This window comes from Rhinolophus ferrumequinum, chromosome 3, assembly GCF_004115265.2.
Source record: "Rhinolophus ferrumequinum isolate MPI-CBG mRhiFer1 chromosome 3, mRhiFer1_v1.p, whole genome shotgun sequence".
Taxonomy (NCBI): domain Eukaryota; kingdom Metazoa; phylum Chordata; class Mammalia; order Chiroptera; family Rhinolophidae; genus Rhinolophus; species Rhinolophus ferrumequinum.
In genome coordinates, this window is record NC_046286.1 from 93,087,299 (window position 1) to 93,102,032 (window position 14,734).

The window sequence follows — 14,734 nt, forward strand, 5'->3', positions numbered from 1 at the left end:
CTTAAGGAACTATCTTGTTTTTTTCCTAATTATAAAAAGATACATTCTTACTGAATAATTCGAATACTATATAATTATGTAGAGTCCCTCATTCACAGCCCTCAACAGAGAATCATTATAGTAGGCTGAACAATGAGATCGCAAAAGATATCTACTCCTAATCCCTGGGACCCACAAATGTTACCTTGTTTGGAAAAGAGGACTTTGCAGATGTCACTAAATGAAAGATCCTGAGATAGGGAGATTATCATGGATTATCCAGGTGAGCAGTCCATGCAATTACAAGTGCCCTTAGGAGAGGCAGGGGAGATTTGGTACACAGAGATCTGAGACACACAGAAGAGGAGGCAGCAACGTATCCATGGAGGCAGAGACTAGAGCAATGTGGCCAGAAGCCAAGGAATTCCGGCAGCCAACAGAAGGTGGAAGTGACAAGGGATGGCTTTTCTCCTAGAGCCTCTAGAGGCAAAGTGGCCTTGCAGACACCTTGATTTTAGGCCATTTATACTGATTTTGGATTTGTGGCTTCCAAAACTGTGAGAGAATAAACTTATGTTATTTTAAGCCATCAAGTTTGTAGTAATGTGTTACATAAGGTACAGGAAATAAAATCATTATTAATACTGCACATTCGAACATATATTACTATTAATCAAAATGGGGTTATAGTACACAAACTATAATGCCATTCTTTTACACATCATGTGAATTTACAAGAAGAGACTGTCATGTTGCCCAAACTTCCTCATCCAAAGAACTGTTATCCCCAGAGCATTTCATTAAATTCATGTTCTATGGAGTACAGTTTAGAAAATGATGGATCAGAAAAACTGATTCTAGTCCTATATTCTACAACCCTGTACTTTGATAATGTAATTTCTAATACTGCTAACATCCAATGGAGTGCACAACAGTTAAAGAAATGACTAAGTACTGGGATATGTTTAATAATGTTTAAGGTTAAAATAAATGAAAAATTAGTTTATGCTTATCTCTTTCGTCTACATGTTGAAATACCTGAGAATATGTCTGGAATTTATTTCAAAATATTTTGGATTTGTGGTGAAATAGATGGAGATATAAATGAGACAAAAGTAGCAATAAATTGATTGTAGCTGGGTGGTGAGTACATGAGAGTTTACTGTTCTATTTCCTTTACTTTTGTGTATGTTTGAAATTTTCCAAAACAGAAAGCTAAAAAATAAAAAACAATAAAAGGAAATAACTATACCACTCTAGATCTGGGAGTAGTTCTGTTACAAATTATTCTTATTCAAATACAAAATACACTAAAAACACAGGATTTCTTTGAAGAAACCATTAATTCTACATAACAGTATCATTTCAACATGAGCTTTTCAGGAGAAATAACAAAAACATAACATTTAAATGCTCATTTCACTTGTAAACTATTTGCATCTTGATTTCAGAAATGTTGGAATGGAGGAAATGTGGCATATCTTTATCCAATCACTGTTGAGAAATCCTTGTGGAAGAGACTATATTCACATACTCCCCTCTATTTCCCAGACTAGCTCTGGCCAAAGCCCTGTGAGATGTAATTTGTGCCACTTCTGGGCTGAGGCAGGTAAAAGCCAGTGTGCTTCTCCATCTCTCTCTTTCCTGCTTCAATTGCAATGCAGGTCACATTTTGAGATGGTAGCTTCACAATATGGAGGGAATATGGCCTATAACTGGACCCCCCCCCCCTTCGGACTTTGTGTGAGCAAGATAGGAATCTCTGTTGTGTTAAGCCATTGAGAGATATATACACACACACACACATATATACAGATGTATATATGTGTGTGTGTGTGTATTTTTTTAATTACAAAACAGCCTAATATTATTGTGGAACAGAGACCACCCAAAACAAAAAGAGTATTTTATTCAGAGCTTGCTGTAGCAAGGGAATGAGCCACCGCCACGTGTGTTTGGCAGAGACTCAAAGGCAGGCAGGGGAATAGAAAAGCTTTATATGGGGGGAAAGGGAAGACTTCAGGCGTGTCTTGACTGTAGGTTGTTACCATGAGGAAGCCGGAGGCCAGCTAACTAGAAGCGGGCATCCTATGTGATTGGTCTGAAGAGCATATTTGGCTTTGTTGGTCTTAAGTTGGAAGCTGGCAGTTACTGACTAAGACCTGACTGTTTGGGTCAACTGCTCCTGAGGCTGTTGGTCAGAGTTCTATTTTCATGGATGATCTGGCCATTGTCTATGTCTCTCATAATTATCCTGATACAGACATTGGTACCTAGAAATTAGGTGCTGCTATAACAAAAAACCTAATATGATATTGGCTTAGTAGTCAGAATGAGGGCTTCAAAGAAACTGATACTGGGGGCTAGAAAAATGTAGAACCATGTTTTACAGTGGCAAAATATTTCACAAAGCTGTGGCCTGTTATAACTTACATGGTAACAAGGAGCCTACTGAATTTGTAGTTCTATGAAAAGGGAATCTTAAAAGTGTATTTTGGCTGCTATTGGCTGTTTGGTGAAGTATTATAAATAAATGATAAGGTCAAGAAAGAAGCAGCTGATTTGCAAGCAGAAATAGAAAGAACCAGAAAGAGCTCAGAAATTTAGTCTTACAAGGTTGGAAAAGCAACTTGCTTCTAGACCACAAACGGGAAGAGATGATATTAAAACACCTTGAGCCTGGATGCCAACTAAAACCTCTTAGCTGACTAAAATAAAGTACCTCAGTGGTAAAAAGCACAAGGGTCGGGCCTCCCTTCAGATAACCAGCTGAGAAGGGAAACGGGAGTTCTCAAATCTTTGCATGAGGTTACTAACACATGTGAACTTTGGTTATGGTTACTGACACATGGGACTGACTGGAACTAAACATATCAGGGGCTTAAAAACTCTTGAGAAAACGGTTTTGTTTACCACTCGAGCTCAAACTAAAAAAGCCTTTGACTATTCAAAATTTAAAACCCTTGAACTCCCAACTTCTAAGCGCAGTAATCTGTTTGAGAAAGATATGCATCTTCCAAAGAGGGAATATGCCCCCAAAGCTCACACTTCATCTGTGACCAAGGATGATAATGAAAAAGAACTCCCAGGAGGTCCTCAGAGAATGGCCAAGGGTCTCAGGGAACAATGTATGAAGGAGTTCCAGATAACGGAATCCAGGTCCAATGAAGGACTCTCTCCTACCTCCGGGGCTGGTTGCTTTCACAAGATATACCTACAAAGATTTCAAAATCATTATAGATCAGGAATTGCTGCGCTCTCTCTTTCTTCTCCTTTGCATTAAAATAGTGGTGCTTATTGTGGTCCCCTCATCCTTGTTCTACCATTGTGGTAGGTGGGTGGGGAGGGACAGAGAGCAAGAGCAGATAACTTGACAGGTCTCTGGACCAAGAGAAGCCATATCTGGACTTAATGGAGATTACTGGACATACTCGTATGGACCACAGGACCTGTGGAACTAGCTACTGCCGCTTAGGGCCCAATATGCTAGCAAAAGTATAGCATAATACTACGAATACCTTTCCACCACAGTAAGTACAATGTATTCTTGATTCTAAAATGCACGCTTTTCTACATTCCAATATTTCTAAAATTGAGTATATCTTAAAATCAGTATTAAAAGAAATTTGCCAGTTCCAAAACAAAGAAGTTCTGGAATAGCAGACAATGCACATAGCTAACCTGACCATAAATAAAAGATGAAATTTCCTTCTCACTTCAATTGTATTATTTTCATTGGCAGCACCATGTATGGTTGAATCTAGACCCTTGATTAATGCTCAAAATGTATTTAAAAAGATGTGATGTAGCATTACATACTCAGAAAATGTCTGTCACCCAATAAGCAATGAAATTAAGGGCATAAACAACTGCTGAACTTAGGCAAGATAATAGAATTTTTGAAGGTGAGAGAGGCTCTTATGAATACAAGCACTCAGACATAAACACCTGTCAAAACTTTTTGAGTTATCTTCAGAAGCCATTTAATTTCCAGCAGTAACTCACTCAACTAAGAAAAAACACAAAACTAAGAGTTTAAGAAAAATGGAAAGGAAGACAATATGCCTCAAAATTATATACTCAATCATAAAGACAAGAGATTCAAGATAATTAGCTAGGGTTTTGAAAAGCATGTCACCATGACATTATGTGTTAACTACCCAAAGTCCAAAGTAATTCAGAAGAATCCTAGGCTCTGAACATGAATAAGGCTGAGACTCCATCTCTACTGTGACTAAAAAAAAGATACAACTGAATGGATAAACGTATGCTCTGAAGGTTAATAAAAACTATATGTTAATGGTGTCTCAAAACTGTGAAAATGACAATTCAACCTCATCTTTTAAAATAACTATATATTGAATTACATTGTGTAGACATACCATAATTTATCCCCTACCAATGGGCATTTAGGTTGTTTCCAATTTTTTGCTATTATAAATAATGTTTCAAATACTGGTAACTTCAGTTGTATTGGTAATATTCTAATGTTGGGGTGAGTGGTAAATTCATGGATGTTCATTTTATTATGCTTCATAGCTTACATGTGTATAACATATTACTTAAATTAGTTAATGTTACCAAACAATAACATATTACCAAAATTAGTTAATAAAAAAAATACTGCAATAAAAATTATTGTGCAATTTCCCTCAAGATAAATTCCCAGAAGTGGAATTGCTGGATCAAAGAGAATGTGTACTTAAAATTCTGATGCTGGGGCTGGCCCGGTGGCTCAGGCGGTTGGAGCTCCGTGCTCCTAACTCCGAAGGCTGCTGGTTCGATTCCCACATGGGCCAGTGGGCTCTCAACCACAAGGTTGCTGGTTCATTTCCTTGAGTCCCGCAAGGGATGGTGGGCTCTGCCCCCTGCAACTGAAATTGAACACGGCACTTTGAGCTGAGCTGCCTCCCCGATGGCTCAGTTGGTTGGAGAGTAGGCTCTCAACCACAGGGTTGCCAGTTCGATTCCTTGACTCCCGCAAGGGATGGTGGGCTGCGCCCCCTGCAACTAGCAATGGCAACTGAACCTGGAGCTGAGCTGCGCCCTCCACAACTAAGACTGAAAGGACAACAACTTGACTTGGAAAAAAGTTCTGGAAGTACACACTGTTCCCCAATGGAGTCCTGTTCCCCTTCCCCAATAAAATCTTTAAAAACAAACAAACAAACAAACAAAAAACCGAAAAAAAAAAAAATTCTGATGCTTATTGTCAGATTGCCTTCCAGAAAGGTGTACTAATTTACAATCTCTTCAACAAGGTATGGTCAACACTGGCATTAATGAATCTTAGTAACCTTTACTAATATGATGTGAAAATTCAAATTAATAATAGGTAAAGAGAATTTTTAAAAGAACTGTACAAAGCAAAAGTTTACCTCTTTAACCCATGCTACAGGGGCCAGATTAGTCTTCCTACTAAACAGTTCTGATCACGTTGCTCCCTACTCAGAACCTTCAACAATTTCTTTAACATAGTGGTTAATGTAAGAGCTCTGGAGTAAAACTGCAGGGTACGCATCCAAGTTCTACCACTAACTAGCTGTGTGATCTTGGCAAGCTGTACCTCAGTTCCTTCATATTCAAATGTGGGCAATTATGATCCTATTTAATAGGGTTACTTTGAGCCTTAAATAAGTTTAATACATGTCAAATGTTTAGAATTCGTGATCAACTCAATAAATGTCAATTATCATCTTATTTCTTCCCGCTATCTCACCCAGACACCCCTCAAGCCCCCACCCCCGCTGTGTACCTTAAACTCTAACCAAGGCAAATTACTTGCTCTCAGCTAACATACTTTGTGCTTGTCTATTTTCATGTCCTTACTCATCCTGTTTATTCTTCTTGGGAGACCCCCTGCCGTATTTCTTCTTACAGAAAACACCCAACCTTTAAAGTACCATTCCAATGCCTCCTTCACAAAGCTTTCATTGAACTGCCAGTTGTTGTTCTTCTCTCAACTCTAAATGCATTTTGCATGGTCAAATTTGTTTTTGCCTTATTCTTGTGCTTATTTTTCCTACCAGATTACAGATTCATAAAGCATAAGGTGCCATATAAACACACAACAACACACATTTTTTTTCCTCCCCCCAGATGAGGAAATGGATCTAGAAAGGCAAAGTGGCCTGTCTAAGGTCATGTAGCCAGCTGGAAGTCATGTTAGGAAAGGATTCCACACATCCTGAACCAGCTCAGGGCTCTTTCAGCACACCTATATACTCAAATGAGTTTCCTAAGAGCAGGGATCAGGACTCACTCATTCTTTGAACGAACAATGAAATTGGTTAGACTAAACAGACAAAACCTACATTTCTTTGAAAGTTCAGACTTTCATCAAATGACAACAAATGTCAGTAAATCCAAAGAAATACTGTTGATATCTTGTCCAACCTAGGAAAACACATTTCAGAGTGTTATCTTGGGTTGAATTAGGTTTATAAAAAAGATGGCCTGTCTCAACGCTCTGACTAAATCAGTTATGAGAATAGCAACAGTAACATGTACTGTTTCTTTCTTAGCAGCAGTCTTAGTTGTTTAGACAGCAATAATCAAGAATCTCTGTATGATGATATATCCTTCAATTCGCTTTCTAAGAATTAACTCATCAAAAGTGAAGACAATCAGTGTTATTTTATCTACATGCTGAAAAATGACTGTCATGTCTATGTGACAAAAATGTTGCTCAATGACTAAATAACTTTTGTGGTCTACAAAAATCCCCCACTAATCTAAACCTAACATCTAAAGTGAAAACCAAATAACCAGAATTGGAACTGTTCCAAGGCTATACATATTTATATAAAACATCAAGGAATAGCATTAAAAACAAAAACCAAAAAATAAAAACTCAAACTACAGAAGTAAATCCAGATGATATCATACCCAAAAAAATGTAGCAGAAATTTTTTATTTGCTTTTAGGGAGTGGCATGGCATGTTCAATAACTATTTAGCCATAGAAAGACTGCACCTTTCCAGCATGTACCATGATCTAGTTTCTTGCAGTAGCAGCTGATCAGAGGAACACAATGCTACTTCTTTTACTGTTAAATCAGTCAAATTCCTCCACTGCCTTAGGGAATCAACTAGCCCATTTTACCTGTCTGTCAACTTACTAAAGGAAAGAAATAACCTTAGTTAAATCACAATGTAGATATCTTAGCAGAGAACACTCATTGTAATTACAACGAACAATTATATTCTTACCTTTTCTTCCTCATGGAGGAAATTTGATAAAAAATTTTAAATCTTCAATAAATAATCCACAAAGCCCTGACAAGCTTCCTGATTCCAGACATTCAAATCCACTTCCCAAACTGGAGTGGCACAGTATTATTTGTGTGTGCGACTATATTTCTTACTAGGTTTATGAATAACTTCTACGTGATGACATATATTTTAAGTCATATTAACATATGGGTTGACAAACTATTAAATTTTGTTCCTTTAAAAAATAACTTTCAATTAAAAAAGTCAGAGAATGGGGTTAAATCAAGTCACCTGAGAGGCATTTTTTAAGATACAAATTCTTCTTGAAGCTGTAATAAATAATGTTCCCTTAATTTTCCTTTCTTCATTTTCTGTATTTATATACACACTCCTTCCTACTCCATAAAGAGCCCTCCCTCTCTCCCACCCCTTCCAACTATGAACAGTAACCTAACATTACAGTGGACTGTACATAGAAATTCCTAGGATTTCTTCAAGGTATATTCAGGACCGACCGGGTCCCTCTGGTTGCAAAGAACTGTAGCTCTTTCACTGCAATTCTCCTTCAGAACCACCTTTCGCTTTCCTTCCTTCCTAAACACCGTTGATCCCTGCGTGCTGCGGACGGGGATGGAGGTGGCAGACAGTCGCCACAAAGCCTTCAGCAAGGCAGGCTCTTTCCAGCTTAACCTGCACCTCCAAGGCCGCAAAGCCTGGGGTTATTCCTCCAGCCCCCGGCACGGCCAACCCTCGCTTCCCCAGGGCAGGGCTCCTCTCAGGTCCATGCAATCAGCCAACTCAGGCCCGCACCGGGCCGAGCCGGCCCGCCAGTCGCAGCAGCCCCTGGAGCCCAGCCAGCCGGGATGGGCGTGGGCCCCGGCGGCCACCGCCCCGCCAACTCGGCCTCCGAAGGAGAGATGCGCCCCACCCGTTACGCTAGCCCCGGACCTACCAGCAACGGAGTGCGGGATTCCTGGACAGCGGCCACGGGCCGGAGGGCGGGCGCCAAGGCGGCCGGAGTCCCTCCCAGGGACCCCAAGTATCCTCGGTGGGGCAGGGCGGGGAGAGAGGCCGGGGGGCTGCCACAGGCCAGCGCAGCCCGTCGCGAGGGTCGCGGGGACCTGGCTCTCCCCTTAGCACTAGGCCGCCGCCGCCGCCGCCATTTTGCCTTCCACTCGGTGTCGCTGCCGCCGCACTCCGCTGCAGGTTTCCCGGATGTGGGCATTTCCCGGCGTCGCTTGCGCGGGGGCCCGAGGACTGGGGGCTTCTGCCCGCCCGGCCGCCTGGAGAGCGCCGCCTGCGGTCTCTTGCCCTCCACCCGCTGCCCTCTCTGCGAGTTCGCCAGCGTCTCCCCGCGTCGCCCCCGCCTCACGCTGCCCAGGTGACTCGCCCCGGTTCGTGGGACCAAGCTCTCGCCCGCTGAAGCCCACGCATGTACTTCAGTCTTTTTTTCAAGTGAGCTCTTTCAATGGACAGATATGGAATAAAGATGCGCCTCTCAAAGAAGCTTAATTCTCAGAAGGAAACAGCAATGATTTGCTCTCTGAAACTTCGCTGTGGACGTAAAGGTTCAGGATTTCTGGCAGCTTTGAAATAAATTGATTTTTGCTTAGCACGCTTTCCCCCAGTAAATCCGTGACTTTAAGTATTTTCTGAGTCAGCCAGATAATTTTGAACCAAGAAAGAGTAACAGAGTTTAAAGATTTTTATCTGTCAACCAAATCGGTAGAAGAGAAAGTCACTATTGCGATAACTGTAATAACGGTGACTGAAATAGAGGTTTTGTTTTTTGTTAAATTGAATTGGAAATTTAGGATGGAATCATTGGGTTTATGATGTTTGTAAAGAGCACCTTGGCCAATTCTGCCTCTTGAAAATGTATGCAGTTGGTATTTCCAAATACCCCCGTTCATTATTTTCCTACTAGAGTCTATTAATTTTTTTTTTACTTAATGACTTCTTTTTCTGATGTTAAATTAGTTACTGGCTACTGTATCCAGAAGTTCAAATATGAAAACCTCTATTAAAAAGATTACATTCTAAATATTACCATTTGCAATGATATGGATGGACCTAGAGAACATTATGTTAAGTGAAATAAGCCACACGAAGACAGACAAATACCATATGATCTCACTTATATGTGGAATCTAAAGAATAGATAAATGAACAAAACAAACAGAAACAGTGTCAGAGATATAGAGGAAAAACAGGGTTGCTAGCTGGTAGGGGGTGGGGATGAGGGAGAAGGTGAGGGGATTAGAAAGCACAGTCATTAACCACAAGGTGGCCACAGGGATATGAAAGACAGTTTGGGGAATATAATTAATAATATCATAAAGATTTTATAGGGTATCCGATGGACACTTGTCTTATTAAGGAGACCACTTCATGGACAGTGGAGGTGCCTGACCACTGCAGTGTACACCTGAAGCTGAATAATAATGAATCTCAACTATAATTTAATACATATATGTATATATAGTCACAGGATGTGGAGTACAGCATAAGGAATAGAGTCAGTGGAACTGTAACAGCTATATACGATGTCAGAGGGGTAGTAGATTAGGGAAGGGGGTTATCACTTTGTGGGGTATAAATGTCTAACTATTACACTGTTTTGTACACCTGAAACTATTAATAATAATAAAAAAAGATTACATTCTAAGAGCACTTGATTGAAACTCTGTTCCACAAGCAGAGTTTGTAGGAAATAGAGAATATGAACCAAGGTCACTTAAAAGTCCTAGGTATAACTTGCTTCAATGGGAGAACTAAGTAACCTCGAGGGTCCCTTTCAGCCTCAAAATTATATAAATGATCTGAATCTAATAAATTCACAGTCCTGATTGCCCTTTCCAGGATTATGTATCTGGAATAGCATCCTACCTCCAGAGGGTCATCATCTCTATCACCAACCCATTGAACTTCCTCACTGAAGTTTCTCAATTCTCTCTAAGCATAAAGGTGAGTAGCTCCACAGGCCACCATGTACGGGAAAATTCCTAGATAATTCAAGGAGCTCTGTGAATTGTGCTTTCTAAGACTAGGAGATTTACTTCTGTGAAGTAGGGGGACAAAAGGGCCGGGAAGGGAGAGGAGTGATCAGGAGAGAACTAACCTACAAGATTTGAAAAGGGTCTGAGACTGCAGGTGGGGGTGGAGGTGGAGGTGGAGGTGAAAGACCAGGGAAATGCTTACTAGGGGTGCTGGATATCTGAGAATGGCAATATCTGCCATTGTATTTGAAGGTCTTTGTATTGCTGTGATGGAAAACCGTTGATCCAGCTTCAGCTTTCTCAGCTCCTCAGTGCTTCATGGAAGTGGCATTTCTTGGTTTCATTGTATTTTTACCAACATTATGTAGGGACCAAATTTCATGCTCGGATGAATGGAGGAATGGAGGAGCAGCACACACGGAAGAAGTCTGGAGACTATTGGTAGCCCTGACAGCATTAGCCCTCCCAAGAATTCATACAATCTTAGGGGAAGGCTCTAGACTATGAGCAGCCCACACCGAAGGAGAAGAGTGCTGTATTCTGCTGCCTCTTTGATGGCAGAGAATCTACATAAATTATTTGGAATTCTGAGATTTGTCTCCGCCCCCATTCATTCAAGCGTTTATATCAATGTGGACTCATGGATATTTATACTTTGGATATTTTATTTATTTTGTTGATCAAATTGTTCCACCTTGGTTATTGGGAGCTCTTCCGGTTGGCTTCTGTGTCCCTTTGATATATTCCCATTATTGTGGGCTTTTTATTTTTTTTAGAACTTCCTTATTTTCTGGCACTACAAGATGCTTCAGGCTATCTTGTGTATATCCTACCCCTTTAAGGAGCCCTGGTTCCTTTTACTGGAGAAGGGCATTAGAAACCAAATCTGGTTTCTAGGTGTGCTCATTGTTACTAGTGTATCATTGCTTATAGGACCTGAATGGCAGAGATTTTAAATTTAAGTTCATTCCATACTATCCAGGGGTAAAAACTGTTGTGATTTGTTGCAGCTATTATTTTACAGACTAGTGTTTTTAAAAGATTTGTATTAAAAATACAGCTAACATACAATATTATAAGAGTTTCAGGTGTACACAATAGTTATTCAACATTTATATACCTAAAGAAGTGATCACTATTATAAGCCCATCTGACATCATACCACGCTATCACAATATTATTAACTATATTCCCTATGCTGTACATTACATCTCCATGACTTATTTGTTTTATAACTGGAAATTTGGACCTCTTATACCCTTTCACCGTTCCCCCTTTTAAATTTTCCAATTACAGTTCACCTTCAATATTATATTAACTCAGGTGTATAGCGTATTGATTAGACATTCATATAATTTAAGAAGTGATCCTCCTGACTAGTACCCACCTGGCACTATACATAGTTATTATCATATTATCGACTATATTCCCTATGCTGTACTTTACATCTGAGCTCACGAGACCAATCAGATTCAGATTTGGCTGTAATTGTAGGGGGCAGGCTCAATACAGGAAAGATGGCACCCGCCTTCTGGCGGCACGGGAGGCCTCCTCACAGGGAAAATGACTGTCCTTCAACCCTTGCCCTGAGGCCACACACCTCATTCTGCCCCCCGTATGGCTCTGATGCCCCCCAAGTCATTGTCCCTCCTCTGGAGCCCAAGGTAAGTGCCTATGAGTGAGTGAGTCTGTGTGAGGGCCATTTAAGAGGAAATCTGGGTTTCCTGAAGACTTACATCCCACCCAGATGGTCGGAATCCCCATTGTTTTCTACAGCCAGATGTTGTGGAGGCTCCTCCTCCCGGCAACAGTACTCGGGCTGTGGAGGGCGGCGTGGGGCTGTGGTCTCTTGCTTCTCCAGGGGGAACCTTCACAGCTGTGATATCCCTTTTGATTCCCAACCACTACATACAGGTGTGGGGCCTGTTCCACATCTCCACCCCTCCTACCAGTTTCCACGGGCTTCTTTATATCCTTAGTTATAAAACTTCTGTTCAGCCAGACTTCAGATTGTTCTGCAGGTTGAGTGTTCTATAATTTAGTTGTAATTTTAATGTGTTCACAGAAGGAAGCAGGCACGGTGTTGACCTACTTATGCCATCTTGTCTCTTATATTCTAGTATTACAGTTTAACTTCATATAGCCATGGCCTGCACAAAAATTGTTTTGACAGTGAATGCATTTCTGATGGCTTTGTTAGGCTGGTCTGTCAGCTACTTTCCCCCAAAGTCCACTCATGACAGTTTGGAACTGAACATTAGTTTATTTTTCATTAATTAAAAACATTTAAGTGATCAGCTAGATTTTAGTCATTCGACTTCTCTCTTCTCACCATGCCCATCCCTTCATTTTTTTCTTCCATGTACACCTCTAGTATAGTGAAACGTTGTTGGGAATTGTTTTGATGCTAGGATGACTAGTCACAGATGTAGCTGTTAGTTCTTCTACACCGCCATTTAATTAATCGTAGTTAAGAATGACGTCAATGAAATAGTTCAAATAGTTGCGTGTCATAGTTTAGATCTCCCTGGGTTTCACATCTGGAAAACAAGAGCACTGCTACTGCTTCATCGAATTAGTCTGAGCTACATATGACATTGATACTGTAAGCTTAAATGAAGTCTTGATAAACACCGTACACTGGTGAACTCAGTATGCTTCTTGGACAAGAATCTAGAATGGATTATTAAAAGGTTATTTCCATAATACTATGGTATTTTCACAAAGGACAAGGAATTTTTAAATTAGGCCAATTTTTTTGATAGGATGATAGCTACAGCATAGATGTTTTCTCACAGTAAGCCTTGTGAACAAGATAAATGGGGCAGAATGTCAATAAATTAGGTTGGTTTATAAATATTTCAGTGACTGTAGCCAAATACCAATGATTCATGTATCACTGGTAATTGAGAGGACTCTTAAGAGTAGGCATAAGCACTTTAGTCCATTTAACCTATCTCCTAACCAGTGGGATGAGAATGCAGAAAGCGTGATGAGCAATTTTGAAAATAATTAGCTCTTACAGAAAAGATTGAAAAGAGATGGCTAATTATTTTCTATACAAAAATAAAATTTGTCTTCTTGGAGCAGGAAAGATGGACCTATAGTAAAGGATCAAAACCATGTGCATTAACTCAAGAATATGGGAAGTATGGCTTAGGAGTATCATGTCTGATAATTTACGGGTTTAAGTCCAACTAGTTCAGCAGTCTAACTGAACAAGTATCAGAATTGTTAAAATCAGCTAAGACAGTTTTACAGAAGATATGGTGCCCAGAATCAGGATGGTAAGATTTCTGTCATACTCTCAGCAAGTCAGACACCACCTGGAAAATTGTTCATTTTGGAAGTCATACTTTAAAGATGGACTTTGGCAAATGGCAGTATTTTTTTAAAGGGAAAACAAGATTGAGTTCAGTTCAGTTTGCACTGAGTTAGTGCTTACTTGGATCAGATACTGCATTAAATAGTTACTATAACACTAAGACATGGGCCCTGTTCTTGAGCTTGTGGTCCAGTAGAGGGAGGCAGGCTGTTTAACACACTGCTAGAAGCACAATAGAGCTCTACACAGTGGGCTTTTGAAGTGGGCAATCGGTACAATACAGCCCAGATTGTCTGAGGCCAACGAAGGCTTTCTTGAGAAAACAGGAGTCCAGAAGGGTAAGCAAGATTTAGCCAAGAAGGGGCAAGAAAGGCTGGGAAGGAAATGTTGCTCACAAGAAACCATTAAAAAGACGGATTAAAAAGTTTTACCCCAAAGAGTCTACGATATATAGTTTGGAATATGTGAATGTTTTTTGTGGCTTCTGAGGAAAAAAGACAAATGGAAGCATATTTCAGTTTAGCATATGAAAATTCATTTATTTAGTGAAACCTTACGGTAAAGTACCCCAACATAATGCAAATTAGGTAAATTGGCTGTCTCATAGTAGGTTCACATCATTTTATTAACACACGATTAACATCATTCTACCTTTTTATACAGGGATGTTTTGAGTCCCACTCAAACACTAAAATCTTGCCATAATGCTCTATCAACTAGAGCTGTCCAAATGAGGCGAGATCGCACTGGGAAGGGGGAAACTTTGTCACAGCATATGGAAGAAAATTTGTTGGGAATGCTGTGGAAGAGATGATTAAATTTAGGTTGGAGATGCCCTCCAGGGTGCTTTCTACCTCTAATATCTTGCAGCCCTCAAAAAAACTCTATTTGATAGTTTCATGAGTAACAGCAGTGACAAGGAGCACATTCATATATGGGGGTTTTATTTATACTACATAAAGCTTGTTTTTTATTGAATGCAACACTATTCAAATGTACTTTCTTTTACACATGGTTATAAATACCCTTCAATCAAAGCAAAGCTTCAAACTGAAAACTGTTTCCAGTCCAACCTAGTAGTCTAAGCCTAGAGGTCTGGCTCGTTCCCTTTACCAATTATTCACTATAATCAAGGGACATTGTATACCCTGCTGCTGAAAACTGAAAAGGGTGCTAACAACATATATGAAACCTTTAAACTTTTCAGCAGCAGATAA

The 14,734-nt window shown here is 40.1% G+C and overlaps 1 protein-coding gene across 2 annotated transcripts in view; it reads right to left on the bottom strand.

Annotated features, from left to right (window-relative positions):
- LATS1 (large tumor suppressor kinase 1) overlaps positions 1–9,230 on the bottom strand; it is a 46,335-nt gene extending 37,105 nt beyond the window's left edge. For both annotated transcript variants that reach the window (XM_033098722.1, XM_033098731.1), the window contains exon 1: positions 8,146–9,230. The gene's annotated coding sequence lies outside the window, so the exon portion shown is untranslated. The remainder of the gene's footprint in view (positions 1–8,145) is intronic.
- Positions 9,231–14,734: the final 5,504 nt, after the last annotated feature.